General features: G+C 42.5%; 1 non-coding gene across 1 annotated transcript; it reads right to left on the bottom strand.

Annotated features, from left to right (window-relative positions):
• Nucleotides 1-3,772: 3,772 nt before the first annotated feature.
• Nucleotides 3,773-3,878, bottom strand: LOC126004717 (U6 spliceosomal RNA). The gene has a single exon (XR_007493979.1). It is a non-coding gene; the product is annotated as a U6 spliceosomal RNA (small nuclear RNA).
• Between the last annotated feature and the right edge of the window lie 10,333 nt (nucleotides 3,879-14,211).

The following is a 14,211-nucleotide window of genomic DNA, read 5'->3' as shown; positions in this document are numbered from 1 at the left end:
ATTTGCCTTTCATGCAGGTCAGTGGTTCAAATCTCAGCATCCCATATGGTCTCCCAAACCAGCCAGGAGCGATTTCTGAGCATAGAGCCAGGAGGAACCCCTGAGCGCTGCTGGGTGTGACCCAAAAACCAAAAAAAAAAAAAAAAAACCCAGACATTTTCTTTTTTTTTTTTTATTTTTTTCAGACATTTTCATAATGTAAACAATATGGCTTCTAGTATGACTGAGCACTGAGGTGTCAAATTAGGGTGTCCACCCTATGTATCCAAGAATCCCTACGGTCAGAGAAGCTGAGAGGTTCTTTTATACCTAGTAAGATTAAGGCATTAAAACATATTGTTAGGAAACGCTGCCACTGGAGTCTCTGGCTTCCAATCATATTCTTCACTTGTATCTGTATCTAAGCTCCCTAAGACATTATTATAGACCTTTGTAGTAAAAGGCTGATTATAAACCTCTTCACTCTAAAATGTTGTTACTGTTTTTGCTGGTTTCTTTATGATATAATGGATAATCGAGGCTTTGTGTTGTTCCTCTTCCACTTGTTTTGAACACTTCTCACCAGTAAATGCTGTAACCACAGTACTTGGAGTTTCTACCCTATTAGACCATTTTACTTGTTCTTGGAGTATTATATGTATATATGGTATATATTCTAAGTACCTCAGAAAAGAGCTATCATTCTGTACTTATATTTCATCTTCTGGCTTACTTCATTTAACATAATATTTTCTAGATCCATCCATATTGCTGCAAAATCCATGATTGTATCATTTCTAACTGCTATGTACTATTCCACTGTGTATAAATACCACATCTTCACGATCCACTCATCTGTTATTGGACTTTGAGGTTGGTTCCAAATCTTGGCTATTGTATTGAGTGCTGCGATAAATAGTGGGGTGCACACATACTTTGGGATGAATGTCCTTTCGACTTGGGGATAGATACCCAGGAGAGCAATTGCTGGGTCGTATGAGAGCTCAATTCTGAGTTTACTGAGCACTCTCCACAGTTTTCCATAGGGATTGGACCAGGCAGCATTCCCACCAGCAGTGGATGAGAGTTCTTTCTTACCACATCCCCGCCAACAGATTGGACCCGTTATTTTTGATGTGTGCCATCCTCAGTGGTGTAAGGTGGTACTTCATTGTTGATCTAGATTTCCCTAATGATGAGTGAAAGTGAGCATGTTTTCATGTGGTTGTTGATCATCTCGGTCTTCCTCGGAGAAGTGTCTGTTCATTTCTTCTCCCCATTTTTCTATGGCTTTATTAGATATTTTTGGAGCTCACCTTTCTGAGTGCTTTGTATATCCTAGATATCAGCCCTCATTTGCCTCAACTATGAGGCTGTACACAAACACCTCAAACCTCAGTAAGCACTGTGGACAGTGGGTGTAAGCAACAACCCCGGTAAACCCCAGAGCACAGTGTGTGTGCCCCCATTTGAATATAACAACAAATAGAAGGAGGGAGGGTATAAAATAAAACCTGCTTTGTTTAGGGGCCACACCTGATAGTGTTCAGACTTAATCTTGACTCTGAGCTTAAGAAGCACTCCAGGCGATGCTCAGTGGACCTCAAAGGGTACTAGGGATCCAACCTGCATCAGCCATGTGCAAGCAAACACCCTATTCCTTGTACTATCACTTTGGCCCCATTATAACTGTTACTCGTATTTTGGGTTTGGGGCCACACCCAGCAGTGCTCAGAAGTTACTCCTGGCTCTGTACTCTGGCAATGCACAAGGGACTATATGGAATGCCTAGGGTTGAACCTGGATCAGTAGTATGCAAGGCAAGCACCAAATCCACTGTACTATTGCTCCAGCCCAATGAAATCTGTCTTTAAAATAATCTTCTGAGGGGCTGGAGCAGTGGCATTAGAGGTAAGGCATCTTGCAAGCGCTAGCCTAGGACTGACGGAGGTTTAACCTCCCCAGCATCCTATATGGTTCCCCCAAGCCAGGAATGATTTCTGAGTGCATAGCCAAGAGTAACTCCTGAGCATCAACGGGTGTGGCCCAAAAATTTTTTATGAAATAGCAGTATTCTTAAATTAAATTATTTAAAGAAATTATCATGTTTTTATATAGTTTATCATAATACATTTGTTTCCAGGTAAGTGAAAGCAAAATAAATTTGAAAAGGAAAAGTACAGCAACAAGAAAATTTGTACTCAGAATTAGAGTAACTAACTCATTGTTAGGCTTAATAAGCTCTTATTGCTATTGATCATTGTTGTTTCTTCTGTTTCTGAACATTAGGTGACTTTAGATACACATGAGTATCTAAATTGGTATGTTCCTACAAGGATAACAATATTTTAAAACTTAGGGTTATCAGCCACATAGTCCAGGAATTTCAAGCACCATTTCTGATACTACCTCTTGTGGAATTTATTTTTGGTTACCAGGACTTTGGGAAGTAGAATAATGCCGAGGGAGGGTGCCCACACTCACTCCAAAAAAGTTCTGGTGATGTCAGTCCAAATGGAGTTTTGGTCAGTGGTGTCTCTGCAGAGCCCTAGAGAAGTGAAGCTGGACCATTCATTGGCAAAGTGGGGATTGTGGTTGATGGGTGCTGCTAATGTGGTTTTGGCAGGGCAGAGACTTGGCCCATACTCTCCTCCCAAGATTGCTAGCTGCTAGTTTTTAACTGTGTGGCCAGTGTACTCATAATTTTTCAAAGTTTGGTATACATCTCTTTCAAAAGCTGAGAGTATGGAACTGACCAAATGCAGACATGGTGACTGCGCTTGTTGAAGTTTTTGTATTAAAGCTAAAATTACCATAAAAATTAATGTTAATTGGACAGAGAGATAGCACAGCGGTAGAACATTTGCCCTGCGTGCAGCAGACCCAGGACGGATGGTGGTTTGAATCCCCGCATCCCATATGGTCCACCGTTTCTGCCAGGAGCAATTTCTGAGTGCAGTAACGGAGGAGAGAGGGAGGGGGAGGGGGGAGGAGGAGGAGGTAAAGCATAAGCCTTTCATGTGTGAGGCCAGGGGTTTTTCAAAAAAGTATTGATTCATGAATAGAAATGAATGAAAAGTGAATAAAAATGAAAATGGAGGGGGACAGAGACAGCACAGCAATAGGGCATTTGCCTTGCAAGTGGCCAGGTATCCTGAGCCAGCAGGGGCAATTTCTTTTTTTTTCTTTTTTTTTTTTTTTGGTTTTTGGTTTTTGGGTCACACACACCTGGCAGCGCTCGGGGATTACTTCTGGCTCTATACTCAGAAATCGCTCCTGGCAGGCTTGGGACCATATGGGGTGCCAGGATTTGAACCATTGTCCTTCTGCATGCAAGGCAAATGCCTTACCTCCATGCTATCTCTCCAGCCCCTAGGGGCAATTTCTGAGCACAGAGCCAGGAGTAACCCCTGAGCATCGCTGGGTGTAACCCAAAAGCCAAAAGCCAAAAAAAAAAATGGTACAGGAGTGCTAAGTGAAATGAAAGAAATGTTTTAAAGTTTAGAAAAATCAATGAAATAATAAAGTTGATTGGGGCTGGGCGGTGGCGCTAGATGTAAGGTGCCTGCCTTGCCTGCGCTAGCCTTGGACGGACCGCGGTTCGATCCCCCCGGCGTCCCATATGGTCCCCCAAGCCAAGAGCGACTTCTGAGACTTCTGAGCGCATAGCCAGGAGTAACCCCTGAGCGACACCGGGTGTGGCCCAAAAACCAAAAAAAAAATTATACTAGATTATTCAAAAGTAGAAATAGCCCACAGATTTTTAGGAAATAGGTGATGATGGTTGATTTTTTTTTTAATGGAACGCTTCATGAATTTGCATGTCATCCTTGCGCAGGGGCTATGCTAATCTTCTCTGTATTGTTCCAATTTAGTATATGTGCTGCTGAAGCGAGCACGATAGTTGATTTTAAGATGACAGTTCAACTCCAGTTATCAAACACCTTCCTTCAGGTCTATACAATCTGAGTTACAGCATTTAGGGAGATAGAGAAACTAAGAAATTTGGAATAGTTGACAAGATATAAAAGGGAGAAGTAGATTTCTCCAAAACAGGAGGGGCAGGAGTGATAATAGTACAGTGGGTAAGTGGGTAAAGCTTTTTTTTTTTTTTTCCTTTGGGTTTTCGGCCACACCCAGCGGTGCTCAGGGGTTACTTCTGGCTGTCTGCTCAGCAATAGCTCCTTTGGTCCTGGATTGGCTGCTTACAAAGGCAAACGCTGCTGTGCTATCTCTCCGGGCCCAAGGGTAAGGCTTTCTTAGGTGTCCAGGTTCAATCCTCGGTACCCCATGTGTTACCCGAAGTACCACCAGAAGTAATTCCTTAGAGCAGAATCAAGAATAACCCCTTAATAATGTCAGGTGTGTCCAAAAACAAGTAAAGAAAGAAAAAAAAATAACAAATAGAGAAAAAGAACAGACGAGTCAGATATTTCAGTGGGGGGCGTGGAGAGAGATAGCACAGCGGCATTTGCCTTGCAAGCAGCCGATCCAGGACCAAAGGTGATTGGTTCGAATCCCGGTGTCCCATATGGTCCCCCGTGCCTGCCAGGAGCTATTTCTGAGCAGACAGCCAGGAGTGACCCCTGAGCACCGCCGGGTGTGGCCCAAAAACAAACAAACAAACAAAAAAAGCAGATATTTCAGTGGGGGGAAAAGCTTGCTTTGCATGCAGCCAACCTGGATTTGATTCCCCAGCATCCTATATGAGCCCTCGAGTCCTCCAGGATTGGTTCCTGAGTGCAAAGCTAGGAAAAACCCCTGTGCACTGCTAGTTGTGGCCCTGAAACAAATAGCAACAACCCCCTTCCCCCCCCCCCCAAAAAAAGAAACTGGGGAAATTAAAGAATTAGCAAGTTCAGAAACTAAATTGGGTAGATACAGGAAAATTGATGTGCCAAAGTAATTCAAAGATTTGGAAGGGACACAATAATAAAGGTAGAAAATCCTTTGGAGACTTTGGGGCCAGATTTTGGCCAGCTTTGGGGCCAGAGCAGTGGCGCAGTGGTAGGGCATTTGCCTTGTACGCGGCTGACCTAGGATGATGGCAGTTCGATCCCCCGACATTCCATATGGTTCCCCTAGCCAGGACCGATTTCTGAGCATCACAGGGTGCGGCCTGAAAACCAAAAAAAGAAAATTCAGCTTTACTTCCTTCTAAAGGTTAAGTAATATTTAAATTTCTTTTACACTCTTACAAATGTTTAATGAAATCTTTGATCTTTTTTTTTTTTTTTTTTTTTTGTGGTTTTTGGGTCACACCCGGCAGTGCTCAGGGGTTACTCCTGGCTCCATGCTCAGAAATTGCTCCTGGCAGGCACGGGGGACCATATGGGACGCTGGGATTCGAACCGATGACCTCTTGCATGAAAGGCAAACGCCTTACCTCCATGCTATCTCTCCAGCCCCGAAATCTTTGATCTTAAAACAGTAAGTACCCTATAGAACTTTTAAAACGGGCCAGTTACTGTCTCTCAGATCAATGGAGGGCCAGACTGTATTAAAAACAAATTATGAACTAATTCCTATGCACATTGCATATCTTATTTTGAAGTGAAGAAACAAAATGGGAACAAATACGATATTTAAAATGAAGTAAAATTAAATTAAATTTACCAGTATTTCAATGGGAACTATGGGCCTTCTTTTGGCTAATGTGATAGTCATTATGATTGGTGAAACTCCGCTTTTACCTCAGGCTCACTCACACTTGTGCAGGTTCCAATACCCACTTGACATTTGCAGAGTTCTGTCTCCTTAATGACTAGGCTCCTTTAAGAAATTTTGCACTCTGCAATTTTAAAGATTTATTGTGCAGACATACCACATAGTACTAGAGATTAGGTCAATGCATTTTCCCCACTGCAGCAAGCGGCCTCTGTCTTGCAGCGCCAGTGGGATTTCGATGAATTCACTTCGGGGAGAGTGGGTTGCCCGGACCGGCATATGAGAAATATGAAATAAATGAAACCACACATAGAGTATGTGAGGTCAACATCCTCTTCTGGCAGGACTGCAACAAGTTTATTTTCCAAACGGGTTTTCATAGGGGTAAGCCAGTCCCAGATGCAGAGAAGGATATTTACAATAACAGAGCAAGGTTATTGCAAGAGAAAAGGTAACACTCAGGGCAGCTTTTAACAACCATCCTCAAATGCAAAACAAGAGTTAGGAGGAGGTCAGAAGTATCTAGAAACTTTGATCTTCCTGAGCTGGACTCCATTGTTTTTGGGGTCAAGCACAGGAAGAGCCCAAATCTCCTGAAATGTGTTTTCCTATTTTCTGAGCAGTCAATTTTGCCCTTGTTTACCAGAAACTACAACTGCAAAGACATATTTGAAACATAGTCTGAACTTTTAGGGTTATACATATCCATAAAAGGGTTTTTCTTAGTAATCTTTGGTGTTGGAATTTATGAGCCAAATTATTTGATAGAGGCCACAATTTTGCCTGAGATAATGCCAAGCATCTCTTCGGAAATTCCTCAACCATCCACGAAGGGGAAAAAGACATCCACAACGGGCCTTTTGAGGAACCCCGTGGGGGATATTGCAGTTCTCCCCTCTGAATCCTGGGTAGTTGTAGTCTGGCTGTGATGTTCGGATCCTTTCACTGCCCGAAAGCCGGACGTCGATTCCCATAATTCCCCGCCCCATCTCCTACCGATGACTGGACTTCTATTTAAAAATAATAATAAAAAGAAGACAGGGGCTGGAGAGATAGCCTGAAGATAGGGCGTTTGCCTTGCATGCAGAAGGACGGTGGTTCAAATCCCGGCATCCAATATGGTCCCCTGTGCCTGCCAGGAGCGATTTCTGAGCATAGAGCCAGGAGTAACCCCTGACTACTCTGGGGTGTGACCCAAAAACCAAGAATAAAATAAATAAAAATAATGATAACAAGCAGCTGCTGGCCTGGAGAGCTGGCAGGCTGGATAAATATCCTTAGCGGGCCACATGTGGACCCTTGCTATAGAATAAGAGAGTATGCTTTTTATCTCAAAGGATCCAGATCTGGGTGTTGTTTGTTTTGTTTGTCATTTTTGACTGATCTCTCTCTTTTATGTTGTTTGTTTTTTTAATGCTTATTATTGCTAAAAATGAGAAAAGGTGGCATTAGTACAGCAGAAATTTTGAGAAACTGAAAACAGAAAAATTCTAATTCAAACAAATTAAAAAAGGAAGTTCTTAGTGCATTGTGTAGAATTCAGCATGCATACTTATGAAACCACAACCCAAATAATGATAGAATATTTCCATCACTTCCAAATAGTTCCCTTCTGTCTCTGTAGTCAATAAGTTCTCAACTCCTGATCTGACAACCACTAAAAACTGTACAGCAAAACGTTACACCTTCCTAAATAAATGGAATCATAGTTTGTGTTCCTGGTTTTTCTTATAAGATTTCATTTATTGGGGCCGGGCGGTGGCGCTAAAGGTAAGGTGCCTGCCTTGCCTGCGCTAGCCTTGGATGGACCGCGGTTCGATCCCCCGGTGTCCCATATGGTCCCCCAAGCCAGGAGCAACTTCTGAGCACATAGCCAGGAGTAACCCCTGAGCGTTACCGGGTGTGGCCCAAAAACCAAAAAAAAAAAAAAAGATTTCATTTATTGATAGGACAAAGGGAAGAGTTGGACCATATGTAGTGATGTACAAGTTATTCCTGGCTCTCTGGTTAGGAGTGACCCCCACCTATATCATGTCATGCTCAGGGATTTGATCCAAGGTCACAGCCAGTATGGCTGCATGCAAGGCAAGTGCTTCACCACCTGTTCAATTCTGACTGTCATGCTTTTGTGAATCTTTAAATAATTCAGAAACACTTCTTTAAACTAATATTTCACAGCTGATTGTTGTCCAGTTGGTGGATATTTTGATAGTTCCAAATTTGGGGCTAGAAAGCTAGTATGAACATTTTCTACAGGTTTTTAGTGGTAACAAAGGTTTTTAATTTTCTAGGAGTAAAACAAACCTTGTAATAGAATTACTAAGTGCTATATATACTTGTTTTTGGTTTTTGGGTTACACCCAGTGGTGCTCAGGGGTTACTCTTGGCTCTGCGCTCAGAAGTCGCTCCTGGCAGGCTCAAGAGACCATATGGGATGCTGGGATTCGAACTGCCGTCCTGCATGCAAGGCAAACACCCTACCTCCATGCTATCTCTTCGGCCCCCTGGATTTCTCTTTTATGTACTGATTTTCAGATTTCTTCTCAAGAGCTCAGGCCTCACTGCCTTTCCCAGCTCATTGCATGTCCTAAAAAGGAAGCCTTCGTTTCATCTTGCCAACTGCTGACAGTTCCATTATAACTGTCTCCATTGCACACTTTAAACATTCCTGCAAAATCTTGGTCTCTTCCTGAGGAAGGGAAGTTAGCAATTTCCCAAGATCATAAATTCAGCCCCAGGGCTTAGACTTTCTAGACACTAAGAAATAATGGACAATACTTACGACAAATGGTTAAATAGATAACCCCAAAGACTTAAATCAGACAGACCAGTCTGTATGATTCTTTCAATTTTTGCAAGAGATAATACAAATATCCATTTTTCCAATTTAAAATCCCCATAAAAACAAGTCTTTTTTTTTTTTTTTTGGTTTTTGGGCCACACCTGGTGGTGCTCAGGGGTTACTCCTGGCTGTCTGCTCAGAAATAGGTCCTGGCAGGCATGGGGGACCATATGGGACACCGGGATTTGAACCAACCACCTTAGGTCCTGGATCGGCTGCTTGTAAGGCAAACACTGCTGTGCTGTCTCTCCGGGCCCAAACAAGCCATATTTAACTTGTTCCTATACTAAGATCCTTCCTGCATGAGGAATTTCTTTATCTTCTACTTTCCAATAAAAATTTCTATTTTTTTTACTGAGTCTAAGCGTTTTTGTTACTCAGTGTTTTCATTAACTTCTGAATCTTCCCTTTCACCTTAAGGTCAGCTGCCACCTGGATATTTCCCACTGGATTCTGCACCTTCATGCCAAACACTGACCTTCAAAATCTGAACTTGTTACCTTCCATACCCTTCCCTACCCTCCCTCCTGATCCTTTAGGAATTATTCCATTTGGGTTAGGTGTTTTTGGTTGTTTGTTTTAGCTTTTGTTTTGGGCTATACCCAGTGACACTCAGGGATCTATGAGCTCAGAAATCGCTCCTGGCTTGGGGGACCATATGGGACTCCAGGGATCAAATCCAGGCCGTGCTGGGTTAGCCATGTGCAAGGCAAATACCCTACCGCTCCGGCCCATTGGATTAGTTTTGATTGTTTGTTATAAGCAATAAAAAACACAAAGTCGGGGCTGGTGAGGTGGCACTAGAGGTAAGGTGTCTGCCTTGCAAGCGCTAGCCAAGGAACGGACCACGGTTTGATCCCCCGGCATCCCATATGGTCCCCCCAAACCAGGGGCGATTCTGAGTGCGTAGCCAGGAGTAACCCCTGAGCATCAAATGGGTGTGCCCCCCCAAAAAAATGTAAAAAAAAAAAAAAAGAAGAAAGAAAAAACAATAAGTCATATTGGACTCACTTCTTCCTTTTGACCCTGATAAAAGGCTCCTCTGCAAGATCTCTCTTTTCCTTTGCTTCTTATCCATGAAGCCTAGAAACTGTCTTGTATAAATTTTAATCATGGCATGTACATGCCCCACTCTCCCTCTCAGGAACCCAAGGACTAAATTAGATCAAGGTGATTGATTGCCAAACCTGAGGATGTTCTAGGTTTTACCATTTTTGTCCCTTTACTAACACTATCACCTCACCTAAGATTTACTTTCCTCCTAAATTCCTCTTGCCCCATCCTCACTATTGGAAAAACTCAACCAGCTTAGTCTGTTGTTATTATGGATCTATCTTCAGCTCTGTGTGCGTTCAACTCACAGTGCTTGTGGCTTGACTTTAATCTTTTCTGTCTCTTCCAAAAACTTATCATGTTCTGCCTCATATTATTAGAACATTTGTTACAGTGGCTTTAAACTATAATATTCTCAGGGCAGCAGAAGTATCTGTGCCTTCCAGCAGCCCACTTTATCTCTGCAGCAGTGCTTGCTTTGTCCCCTCCACCAGGCTTCACACCAGACAGGCTGAATAGTGAGCCCAGACAACAACCAAAATAATAGGACAATGATAATTATTTAGGAATAACAAGTTGTCACAGCACCATTCTTCAGGTATTTTCCTTATTCACTTACTCAGACCTATTTGGTTTGGAGGTGTCTCCTTTATCTGCCCCATACCATTTACCTAATCTCTTCTTCATTCCATGGTAAACTGATGCCCTGCTGGTCTTTGACTTCACCATCACTAAAGGTTTCTGGGATTCCCCTTCTTTCTTCTTTACATGCCCAAGCCTGCCTCTTTGCTCATCCAAATTAGACCTTTACTTCTTTTCTGTTTGAAGTTCTTTAAATATCCACAATGCTTCTGACTGACCCAGTATATCACTTTATACCATCTTATTAACTGTCCTTTGTTGGGGCTGGGCGGTGGCGCTAGAGGTAAGGTGCCTGCCTTGCCTGCGCTAGCCTTGGACGGACCGCGGTTCGATTCCCCGGCGACCCATATGGTCCCCCAAGCCAGGAGCAACCTCTGAGCGCATTGCCAGGAGTAACCCCTGAGCATTATCGGGTGTGGCCCAAAAAAAACAAAAAAACAAAAAACAAAAAAAAAAAACTGTCCTTTGTTGACTGGCATGTTCACTTTTCCTCCCCAATGAGAAATTTCTAGAGACAGATTTAACTGTATCCCTGTATAAAGGAGCAGTGTTGAGTTTCATAATAGTCAGTAAACAAATATCAAAACACTGTTTTGAGGGACCCGAGTGATAGCACAGCAGTAGGGCATTTGCCTTGAATGCAGCTTACCCAGGATGGACCTGGGTTCAATCACTGGCATCCTATATGGCCCCTCTAGCTTGCCAGGAGCAATTTCTGAGTACCGAGCCAGGAGTAATCCCTGAGCGCTGCCGGGCGTGACCCCCCCCCAAAAAAAAAAAGAAAGAAAGAAGCTCTTTAATAGGAAAGCTTTTACCATTTGACGCTGTTTGTGAATGTGACTCTGTTTAGAACTCACAGAAATAATAGCTATGGGCCAAAATCCTGTGAAATTGAGCTAAACTAATGTCACTAACTGGCATTTAAAATGACCATTTTGAAGTTGTTAAATTATTTGAGTCCTCCAGGAGAAATTAATTTTGTTGATTTAGAGTCCCTTTTTTCTTTTTTTTTTTTCTTTCTTTCTTTCTTTCTTTCTTTCTTTTCTTTCTTTCTTTCTTTCTTTTTTCTCTTCTTTTTCTTTTTTCTTTCTTTCTTTCTTTCTTCTTTCTTCTTTCTTTCTTTCTTTCTTCTCTTTCTTCTTCTTTCTTTCTTTCTTTCTTTCTTTTTCTTTTCTTTTCTTTCTTTCTTTCTTTCTTTTTTTTTTTTTTTTTTCGGTTTTTGGGTCACACCCAGTGGTGCCCAGGGGTTACTCCTGGCTGTCTGCTCAGAAATAGCTCCTGGCAGGCACGGGGGACCATATGGGACACAGGGATTCGAACCAACCACCTTTGGTCCTGGATCGGTCTTTTTTTTTTTTTTTAGAGTCCCTTTTTTTTTCTTTGAGGCTCTATGCAGGAGCACACCCGATGAGAAGTTTAACCATACATTTTTATTTTCTCATCTGTTCCACAGCACACAGACCCAGACTACTAGCTGTTTACATGATCTTCATGATAGATGCAGAATATAGACTCCAGGGTTACAAATTTACGTGAACTCTGGGAAAAGGCAATAATAGTGAGTTGGACTTTCTCTTGTGGTTCCAAAATGCTCTGATTTCATTTGGATTCTGATTTTGATATTAGTTTTATTTGTATTTATATCAGTTGAATTAAAACATTTTTAAATACTGCTTTATTGTTATATATTTCATTGAGAAGGATTTAGAAATGGCAGGAGGTAGGAAACTCTCAATCTTGGTCCATTTCTTGGCTGAGTTTTGAGAATCTGACCCAGAAATGTATTAAGGTAGCAAGTTGCATTGTGGTGTGCAGAATGAATCTATTTGTTTCTCAAGATATTTTACTGAATGATTCCAAGTTCACAAGTCTTCATGGTGTTCTGTCATGGCAGACCTTGGTGTCTTCCCAGGTTCACATTTGTCTCCCAGGAGACAGATTGTGCAGGATGACACAGAAAAAGGATAACTTTTTTAACCCAGAATTGGCTGAGAGTTTAGTGCTGATCATGAACCCACTTATGTTTGAGAGATAAAGAAATTGAGACAAGGGCCTGGAGAGATAGCATAGCAGTAGGGTGTTTGCCTTGCAAGCAGCCAACCCAGGACCAATGCTGATTTGAATCCCGGTTTGAATCCCATATGGTTCCCCATGCTTGCCAGGAGGGATTTCTGAGAACAGAGCCAGGAGTAACCACTGTGCACCGAATACAAACAACAAACAAACAAAAAAAAAAGAAATTGAGACCAAATGCCACTCAGCCCATAACATATGCTTCTGGCTACTAGCTGAATAAATTTATCTCCAGGACATTTAAATTAGCATTTTGTGTGTATGTTTTGGGATTTTGGGGGGAGGGGTGTCACACCCAGCAGCTCAGGGGTTACTCCTGGCTCTACGCTCAGAAATCGCTCCTGGCAAGCACGGGGAACCATATGGGATGCCGGAATAAGAACCACCGTCCTTCTGCATGCAAGTCAAATGCCTTGCCTCCATGCTATCTCTCCGGCTCCCCAAGTTTTGGGATTTTCATTTTATTCTGGATCCACTCCTGTTTAGGGATCACTTTTTTTTTTAAATAATTTTTATTGTGACCAAAGTGAATTACGAATCTTTCAAAATAATATTTAAGGTACATAGTAACAATGAATCAGGGCCATTTCCACCACCAGTGTTGTCCTCCCTCCACCCCTGGTCCCAGCATGCATCCCATATCTCCCACCTTTGCCCCCGGACTGCTAGTGTAACTGGACCCCTCAATGTATAGCTTGTTTACTTGGGTCAACTGTGTCCAAGGCAAGCTTCCTACCTGCTGTACTAACTCTGGCCCCATCTATTTTGGGGTTGGGGCACACTTGGTAGTGTTTGGGGGTTGTTCTAGTTGTGCACTTGGTAGGCTTGGAGGAACCATATGGGATGCCAAGGATCCATCTGGGTTGCCCACATAGAAGGCAAGAGCCTTACCCACCATACTATCTCTCTGATATTCTTTTGTATTTTTTAAAAGATACATACATAATCTAGGCACATAATATAAGCAAGATCACCTATGTCAGATCCATTTCAATGGATTAATAAGGACTGAAATCAGGTTATGATAGGTTGAAGAGTAATGGTCATGGGAAAAAAACACTTTAACTTTGATGCTACATCTCCCATAGATTCCTACACAGCAGCCCTCTCAGCTGTAGAATGGAAGTCTTTGTTGTGCAAGATGAGAGATGATAGAAAGGCTTTGGGCCACAGCCTGGCTCTGTGCTCAGGGATCACTCCTATAGATGCTGGATATCATGCAATGTTGGGGATCTCACCATAAATGTCCCTGCATAAGGCAAGCACCTTAGTACCTATATGATAGCCTTTAACCCCACAGAATCAAAGTGATTGGTTTTATTTTCTGGAGTGGGAGTAGAATGGCTACATCTGGCAGTGCTTATTTCTGGCTTTGCACTTTGAAATCACTTTTGGACAGTTGGTGGAACCATACGGGGTGCCAAGGATTGAACCTGGATTAGAATATACAAGTTAGGGGCTGGAGAGATAGCACGTAGGTAAGGCGTTTGCCTTGCATCCAAAAGGATGGTAGTTCGAATCCCGGCATCCCATATGGTCCCCCGAGCCTGCCAGGAGTGATTTCTAAGTATAGAGTCAGGAGTAACCCCTGAGCACTGCTGGGTGTGACCCCAAAACAAAACAAAACAAAAAAGAATATACAAGTTAAGCAACCTTCCTGCTGTACTATCACTCCTGGCCCAAGAATCAAAGTCTTACCCTACTGAAAGATATGTATAATATTGTTGAGCAGATAAAAGGTGTGTGTGTGTGTGTGTGTGTGTGTGTGTGTGTGTGTATGAGTGTGTGTGTGTGTAAATCATTTTTGAACCTTATCATGAAGATGGCTAATGTTCCAATTTTTCACAGGATTGGCATTTGGCCAACCCATGGGGCAGTCCTACAGACCTCTTCGGAGATGCCTTGAATCAGGCACTAGGCCAAGCACTGGAAATACTTCTACTTATTTATTTGTG

Source organism: Suncus etruscus, chromosome 3 (assembly GCF_024139225.1).
Source record: "Suncus etruscus isolate mSunEtr1 chromosome 3, mSunEtr1.pri.cur, whole genome shotgun sequence".
Taxonomy (NCBI): domain Eukaryota; kingdom Metazoa; phylum Chordata; class Mammalia; order Eulipotyphla; family Soricidae; genus Suncus; species Suncus etruscus.
This window is presented reverse-complemented; position numbering and strand designations above follow the sequence as displayed.